Source organism: Juglans microcarpa x Juglans regia, chromosome 1D, assembly GCF_004785595.1.
Source record: "Juglans microcarpa x Juglans regia isolate MS1-56 chromosome 1D, Jm3101_v1.0, whole genome shotgun sequence".
NCBI lineage: Eukaryota > Viridiplantae > Streptophyta > Magnoliopsida > Fagales > Juglandaceae > Juglans > Juglans microcarpa x Juglans regia.
Window position 1 is genome coordinate 37,676,912 of NC_054594.1, and position 9,577 is coordinate 37,686,488.

Genomic DNA, 9,577 nt, shown 5'->3' on the forward strand with positions numbered 1-9,577 from the left:
CCTTTATTTTTATTAACATTGGGCGTTCATAGACAAAGTCTCTTCACTAATTCTGCATGCACAAGTCTTCAGCATGGTGTTTTTTAAAGTTTCTAGAAATTGTTTACATTTAAGGAGATTTGAACCTTAGATCTAGAGGAGCATACCCCTAAGCCCAAAATCTTTACCAATTGAACCAACTCCTTGATGGTGTGATATGTAAAAATTTTGAAATAGCAATTCTCTTTTTTAAAACATATATACCTTTCCCTCATATTTTTTTTTAGTATTATTGACCTTCCAAAATTTTAAAACAATCCTTTGAACTTGTGCCCAATGTCTCGTCCAATTATATTTATATATTGAACTGTTCAAAACATAGACCAAATCTTATAAAATTTTCTTAGGCTGATCCTTATAAGTACGTAACTATAGATAAACTTGTTTAATGGGGCCATCGATAACCTTTTGGACAAGTTTGCTTGATGGTGTCATCGATGATGATTTGAAATATATGATCCCAATAAAAATTCTACTTATCATCCCTTACATCACACGCTAATATATGATTTGTCAATTTTACCTTTTTATTTATTTAGTTTTGTAAAGAACAAGAGATTTCATTAATCATCAAGAATCAATACAAGCTTTGTCACTCAAAATAACAAACATAACCTCCCATGGTCCTCCCTAAATCCAAACAGCTTCAGAAGTTAGAGCTTTTGCCAATTATGCAGCAACATGAGCTACCTTGTTGCCATCTCTCTTAGTGAACACTAACTTCCAACTCGTGTGTCTTGACAAGATGAATTGAACGTCCTAAACCAGTTGACCATTCCATGAGCAGTCTAAGTTTGTACCATGTATGCTATCAATCACCTGTTTAGCATCCCCTTCAAAAATTATATGATGAAACCCCAACTCTTGACACAGATGAAGGCTCGAAGCAATGCATAGCATTCTGCATGGAACACAAAATAAACATATCGTCTAGGGGCAGCTAGTACAACCTCTGCATTACCCCTACAGTCTCTTAGGACAATACATGTCCCCATAGAACTGTCATCATAAACAAATGCAGCATCAAAGTTAAGCTTAAAGAAAGGTTCCACAGCTGGTGCCCATAAGGCTCTATCAACTATTTGCAACTGCACTCCATCCCCTGTGTGTTGCTGCTTTTGAAACTGAACAACTCCTTTATAAACATCAATATCATCCAATGCAGACTGATATAGTGCAACTGGAGTTTGGAACTTTTGATCAAACACCTATCTGCTCCTTCTGATCCACAGTTTATACATCATAGCGACTATTTGGTCCAATTGTTGAGTTTCCAACCTTTGAAACAGATCCCTCCATAGAATAAATAAATTTTCATAAGCTATATGCCACTTCTTGACAAGACTAACAGATTCGCCCCACACATCCACTACAACAGGACAAGTCCAAAGAACATGCAAGACTGTTTCCTCTTCTTGAATGCAAATTAGACAAAGGCCATCTTTAATAGTCTTTTTCCTTGCCAAAATGGTTTTTGTAGGTAAGATGTCATTGAGAGTCTTCCATAAAAATTGCTTCACCTTACTAGGAACTTGCAGTTGCCAAAGTTTCTTCCCCTGAACATCTCCAATAGCATCATGAGAAGTCTACCCTTGAGTCTGCCTTTTAAGCTCAGTATCCACAAAGTATGCACTTTTGACAGTGAAGATCCCTTTTGAGGACTTTACCCATATTAGCTTGTCATTTTCACCCATAATGCTAATTGGTAAACTAAAAATTAACTTAGGATTTGCTGGATAAAAAAAAACTGCCTCTATCAAATCTATTTTCCAGTCATGCTTCTCCATGTCAAGCAAGTTTGCAACTCTACTATCAAAGGCTAATAAGTTTGGAGGTGTTTGCACCATATAAGTAGAGGGTCTAGGTATCCACCTATCATGTCAAATTTAAATATTCTTACCATTTCCTACTCTCCACAAAGAACCTACCCTTATTAAGTCCAACGAAGGCCAGATACTTCTCCAAATGTGGGAAGGAGAGGATCCAAGTTTTGACTCAAGTGAGGGACAGTTGCTATGGTATTTTTGCTTAAAAATCTGAGCTACTAGAGAAGAAGGTTCTTGCAAAAATCTCCATAATTGATTTGCTAACAAAGCTTTGTTGAAGCTGATTAAGTTCCTGAACCCAAGACCCCCCCATATCTTTCACTTACCCCATCTTCTCCCAGCTTAGCCAGTGAACTCCCTTCTCATATTTATTATGGTTCCCCAAAACTGAGCTAACATAGCTTCAATCTCCTTTAAAAGAACAAATGACAGTCTGAAGACACTCATAGTATACGCTGGAATAGCTTGTAGCACACTTTTAATAAGAATCTATTTTCCAACTGTAGAAAGCAAAACAAATTTCCAGCTACATATCCTTCTCTGAATCTTCTCTTTCCAACCTCGAAAGGTATTGTATTTGGACCTTCCAATGATAGTTGGTAAGCCCAAATACCTATTATAATTCCCACATGCCACACCATTCGAAGACTGAATGATTAACTCCTTTTCACCTGGTTGTGTGTTTTTGCTAAACAATATAAAGGTTTTCTGTTTATTAAGAGATTGACCAGAAGCACGCTCATACTCCATCAATATATCTTCCACATTAAACCATTCTTCTTGCTTAGCGCTACAAAATATGACACAATCATCAGCAAAAAGAAGATGATTAATCCTTATGCCTCCTCTTGAAGATGCTATCCCTCAAATAATTCACTAGCTTTCAACTTGTTGAAAAAGAGAAGTTAACTTTTCAGCACAAATAAGGAACAAATATGGAGACAATGGATCCCTTGGCGTAATCCTCTTGAAGGAAAAATAATTTCCCCTGGAATCCCATTAACCTTAACTAAGTAACTCACAGTTTTGACACAAGTCATTAGTAAGCCAGTCCATCTAGCACCAAACCCCAACTTGAGCAACATTGTCTCTAAGTAATCTCATTTCACGTTATCATATGCTATGGACATGTCTAATTTAATAGCCATACTGCCCACCTTGCTTTTTTGTCTTGACTACATAGTATGTAAAATCTCATAGGCAACCATAATATTATCAGTGATAAGCCTACCGGGAATAAAAGCACTTTGATTCCAAGAAATGACTTTAGACAGCACCCCCTTCATTCTATTAGCTAAAACTTTGGATATTAGCTTGTACAGGACATTACAAAGGCTAATAGGTCTAAACTTTCTTAGAGGTAGGAGAATTTACTTTGGGAACCAAAGCAATCTGAGTGTAATTAAGTCTTTTAGGCATAATACCACTGTTAAGAAATTCCATCACAGCTTTGGAGACATCAGCTCCCACAATCTCCCAATGATCTTGGTAAAACCCAGCATTAAAACCATTGGGTCCAGGAGCCTTAAGGGGACATTTGCTTAATGCAATCTCAACTTCTTCACTCAGAAACTCCATTTCTAAGCTTAGCCTCATATCCTCTGAAATTCGTGATTCCACCCCACTCAAACAATGAGCAATATTCTCCCTTGATGGCCTGGTTGAAAGAAAAACTTGTGTAAAATGTTGCCAAAAACCATCACTATTGTCTTTGATTAACACATGCATAGTAAAATTTTGTGTTTATGTCCCATTTCTCAAGCCAATGTCGCTTTGCTCATTGTTTCCATTTTAAATCTTGTTGTTTCAGTAAGAACTCAAGCTCTTTGTGCAACTATTTCTAAGCCTGCATATTACTTGCCTTCTCATCCCTTTGTAACAGTTTAATAGCTTTTGATTTGTCCTTTATAGCCTTTAATCTGTCTTGGTCCATGTTCTTGCTCCACTTCTTGAGGCCCTTGCTACAAAGTTCCAGTTTTGCTTGCACTGTGTCCGTTTGATTCATACCCACCATATGTTTCTGCCATTCTGATTCCACAATGCTGCTACAACTTCATGACTCCAAGTTGATCCATAGTTGAAGCTTCTAGGAACAACAAGTTGTGGCCTTCTTACAGAAACACAATTAAGCAAAAGTGGCCTATGGTCTGAGCAGATAGCAGTTAGTGTGTCCACCTGATAATTAACAAAGCAGTCCTTCCATTATTTATTAGCCAAGACTCAATCGAGCCTCTCCTTAGTAAATGAATCATCTTCATGTCGATTAGACCAAGTATACTTTGCCCCTCTCCACCCCAAATCAAATAAAGAACCTTTATGAAAAACTTGTCTAAATAAATGCATCTGACCCTCAGGCCTTGATCTGTCTCCCACATTTTTATCATATGTCAAAATTTCATTGAAATCTCCAATAATACACCACCCTAAATCTGCAGGTCTAAAAGAAGTTAACAAGTCAAACCCATTCTTCCTGTGAACAAACTCAGGATGGCCATAAAAATAGGTTAAAAGCCAACGAGTCTCACCCAAATCATCAGTTATAAAAACACCAATATGTCTTTGGGAATAATTCAACAAATCTACCTCAACAACCTGCTTCCATAATAACATGAGACCACCACTTTTGCCAAGAGCCTCCACCACAATACACTCTTCAAAATTAAGTTTTCTTACAACCATTTGAGCTCTTTTATTACATAACCTGGTTTCTATAAGGAAAACCACCTCAGAAAATTTTGTCTTGATTAAAAGGCTAAGATTTTGAACTGTTTGGGGGTTCTCAAGCCCCCAACAATTCCAACTTAAGAGTTTCATACTGATTGGTAGGGCTCAGATCCAGCCTCCGCCAATTCCATAGAGATAGCCACCTCAGACTTCCCTTTCTTCTTAACCACCAACTCAGATAATAGATCATCATCCTCATCCACTTATCGTTTTTGACCAGACAAAGTATCCAGACAAGGAGATTGCTTACTTTGAGACCTAGTCGTCCTCTTCCATTTCAGTGAACCCTTCTGTGCATTTTGTATATGTAGCTTCCCTGTTTCCTTTCTTTTGTAGTGAAACCATGGGAGAGTGCATAACCGTTAAGTCCTGAGGTAGAAACTGAAACTGTTCAATGGGCCCTTCCACCAGCACAGGCTTGTAATGTGTTTAAGTTTTTGAAAAAGGCCCATCAAAGCCCAAAAGCTCCCCTATATCCTCCCTCTCACTTGTAACGACCAAATTGCATATTTTATCTTGATTTTTCAACACTTTTGCACCAGAGCTCCCCAAATCACACTCCACTAGCTTATCCTTATCCCCACTTTCAAAGTCCATTACAGATTCAATCTTATCAGCCAGTTTTGAAAAGCCATCAATCTCGCTAGTACCGTAACTGCCAACTACATCTGCAACTTGCGGCAATTCTTTCGCCGACACCGATGACTGACCACTATGATTAGTACTCCCTACAGACTATTCGTCACCATGTGTAGCATGTTGGCTTGTCTCCCTTCCACCTGCACTATCAGCACTTGATGCATAAGAGGACTTCCTTTTAAAACCAAACTCAACACAAAGCCATGCACCAAACTGCAAGGCTAACTCTCCTTCCCTCCCCATAGTCAAACTCTTCTGTCGACAACCAGAGGTTTCATGGATCAACCATCCACACCTAAAGCATAATTTCAGCAAATTCTCATACAAAACGTGCACCTATAATTTCCTTCCAAAAGAATTAATGAAACTCCCCCGTCCAATAGACTTATGTAAGGGTAATTCAATCATGACCCTTAAGTATTTGCCCCAGCCTACTCCATCCTCCGTCGTATCCACATCAAGAACTCTACCAACAGACACTCCAATTAACAATCCAGTCCTTCCTCATCTGACCAAGTAGTAAGTTATGAATCTGAACCCGAAAGACCTCAAACTCAAACGTTATCTGTGAAGGTTGCATAACACCATCATACGACATTAATGCAAACAAAACATTGTCAAAAAGCCATGACCTTCCTTCTAGAATTCTCTCTTTATCTGCATGGGTGGCAAAGGTCATCACAAATGTGTTCTTCGCAACTTCCTAAAACTCTGCCCTCTTGCTAATCTTCCATATTTCCCCCAAAGCATTTGCCACATCCTCTTTCCCTACTACATGGTCCAGGCAAACTTGCCCAATTAGACTTCGTTGACCTTTAAGCTTGACATCTTCATCATCCTCTGAAGGGAAATCCAGTACCACCTCCTCCTCCGCAGACAAACAAAGATGTTTCCATCTTTGTTCAAGCTCTTCCATTGGACCACTCACACAAAGGCACTCAAAACTCATCCTTTGAAATTGCCTGGGAACCAGTAGACTCATAGAGGAGATGTACGTTCTTTCTTTCTGACGTAAGCAAATTTCGAGGGTGAAAATTATGCAACAATCCGCCCCTTCTCTCTAGCGACTGCAAGCCTTGTTATGCCTGTCGAACCCCGATGACGTGTTTTCAAAGATATTACATGATTTCTAAAGTACGCTCAGTGTTTTAAATGCACTAAAAATATTTATATGAGGTATTTCCAATGTTTTTGAACTAAGCTTAATTTTAAATACGACAATTATAATATTTTTGAAGAGGTCCAAATATATTATAATTGTCGGAAATCATTTTAATATTATTTATTAAAATGATTTCAGTTATTTAAAATATTATGAGATTTAAATTATGTTTAAAACTCTAATTAAATTAAATGATTTTATTATTTAAAGATATTAAACAAGACTTCATCATTTATTAATGATGAAGGAATATTATTTTATAAACTAAAGTTAGTTTAAATAATATTCTACCTTAATTCCTCTTAGTGCTTTTAATTAAGTTAATTTTTACACATTTTCAAATCAGTGTTTTAATCATCCACCGTTATATCGTTTTGAAGATCTCAAGATGAATGGATTGGATTAAATACCCAGACCCACTTTCTTTCTCCCTCACTTTTCCCTCCACCCTCTCTCTCCTTCCTCTCATTCAGCGTATGTCGTACGCAGCTCCCCCAATGCCCGATTCCTCCACTGCTCAACCCAGCGTCGCCATGCGCCGATGAGCCTCATCACCCCTTCCACTAGCATCACCACACTCAGGCGAGTCCCCCCACACCGGTCTCCCTCTCTCAAGCTCTCTCTTCCTCTCTCTCGGCAGTGCACAGCCCAGCTTGATGTTGCTGCGCCGCCGTGCGCCATCCTCCGGCGCCACCACCTCCACGGTAGCCTCCCCTCCCACCGGCCATCCTCCTCCAATGAGCTCGGCCTCCATCTCCCTGCCGTTTGTCCCCACGAAGTCCACCTCTCTCTTGCACGGGTTCTCCACACCCACGATGGAGCTCCACCTCCAAGCACAGCACCACCACCGGGACCTCCTTTGGCCACCGACCACCTCTCCTAGCTATCCCCATGTCCAGCCGAGCCACCATGCATGCTCACCTTCCCTCACTCTCTCATGGACGCCCACTCCCTCTTAGGCCACCTCCACCACCGTAAGCCGCCACCCATGGCGTGTGACCACCCTTTCCGGCATCCTCAGGCCACCACCAACCCATCCCAACCACCCATGGCCCCGATCTGCCACCTATGCCCTCTCACTCTCCCTCACTCTCTCACAGCATCTCTCCCTCTCACACATGGCCAATTTCCCCTCCACCACCGTGGACCGCTGTGCCACCACCATTGAGCCTCCATGGCTCCAACAGCAACCTCCCTTGACCTCCCTTGATCTAACCCAAAGCCCAAACCACCACTTTATCTGGTGGGCAGCCACTACGCACGATGGACAGTCACTACGTGTGATGACCAGGCAAGATCCGTCGTGCTACGCTCTTTACCACCATCACAAGGCCACCATGAGCCATTCCAAGACCACGCCTAGCTATCCAACCGCCTAAACAGTCACCGCACGCGATATAGCCGCCCCATACGTTCCTTCCAACGTCGTCAATCATGATGGACAGCGAACAACGCACAGGTTATCCCGTCGATGGTATAACCATCTATCCCTCGTTATTTATGTTAGATGTTGATTAGTTGATTAGGTTGTGGACTATGTTGTAAGTATTGTGGAGTTCGCTGTATTGTGATGTGTTGTGTAGTGAAGTGTTGGGCATTCTGTGTAGTGAAGTGTGGAGCGTAGTTGGGAATTGTGTTGTGCAGTGTTATGGACTGTGCCGTGTAGTGTTGTGGACTGTGTTATAATGGTGGCGTGGCATCGTGTGGATTGAGAAGAGAGTGTGTACTCTCATGACGTAGTGTGGGATAAGGAGAGTATATGTAAAATACATCCTCCTGGTGTAATGTGGAATGGAAAGAGTACACGCGGAGAGTACTTTGTATGGCGTAATGTGTGTGAAGGGAGGATGGAGCATTGCACCATATGGCGGGTACGCCATAATGGTGATGTGGCGTAGCGTGTGACAAGGAGTACATGTAGAGTGTACTCTAAGAGGTGCAGCGACACTGTATGGCGTGTCGCAGAGATAAGGATGATTGTATGGTCGATGGGCTTAGAGCGTGATGAGTAGTGTCGGGAACTATGGAACAGTGTCCCGAAATAGTTATGGTGTAGCCTATAGTCTAAGATGACAGGTGTCACTATAATTGACTTATGGCTGAGAGTATGGGTGAAGTAGTAGAACAAGTGTAAGAGTGTGCAGCAGAAGCATGACTGGAGAATGTCACGAAGTGACATGGTTACCAGCAGTCGTGCTTATGATAGGTGAGGAGTTAGCGTAGGAATGGCACAGCGGGATCGTGACGAGATGTCACGATGTGATAGGAGTACGTGAGGAACCGTATTAGTGATGAGTTAGGAGTTGGCGTAAGAATGGAATAATGGGATGTCAGGTGATGTGACAAGGTCACAATGTAGCTTGGGAGTAGTCTCGAGCTGTATGACATGACGTAAAACATGGTTGTGAATGGAGTCTTGTCGTGTTAAGTGTTGGGATGAACTGTCAAAAGGGGCGGGTAGCATGAAGAGTCATGCTAGCCGGGTTAAGAGAATGTTGGTATCGAAGTATGGCTCTTGTCCCTACAAGCAGGTGATCAACATGTTATATGTTGGTCTCAGGTGATAAAGGGGTAAGGTATATGTGTAATCTAGTTAGACACCTATGCCAGACGGATTCACCATATGTAATGGGTAATCTGTCCTAGACAAAGTTACACGGTGCTTGAGCCTCAGAGTTGGCTCAGAGCCGTGTGACTTGTATGGATGGGAATGAGGATTTAGTGTGGGCTAAGGTGCATGAAGGTAGTAACGGGTGTATTGTTAGGATTGGGATGCATGATTCCGTCGGTCGGAATCATGCGTCGGAATGTGGTTAACAGGAAAAGTAAGACGAATGTTTTAGTGTCTTAATCTTAAGGTGAATCACGGGTTCACTTTAGTGATGAGTACTCGAGGCAAGAACGTCGAGTTGGGAAAAGGTAATGACCGTAAGTGGTCTCCGAAGGTGTTAGCATAGTAAAGGGCACGTAAGAGCATGGGATAGAAGGAGAGCCTTCCAAGTGAAGTGTAGCTCTATTTATAGTTTAGTTGCTTATGTATTAGACAACGAATGATATTAAGGTTATGTGTATGCATATAGGTTGCCATCTGACACGCACATGAATGGACTGCATGATATGAAAGTAGCATGAAGTCCAGGTAAATATTGCGTTCATACTCTTCTAGAGTTTTCTAAAATACAAGAAA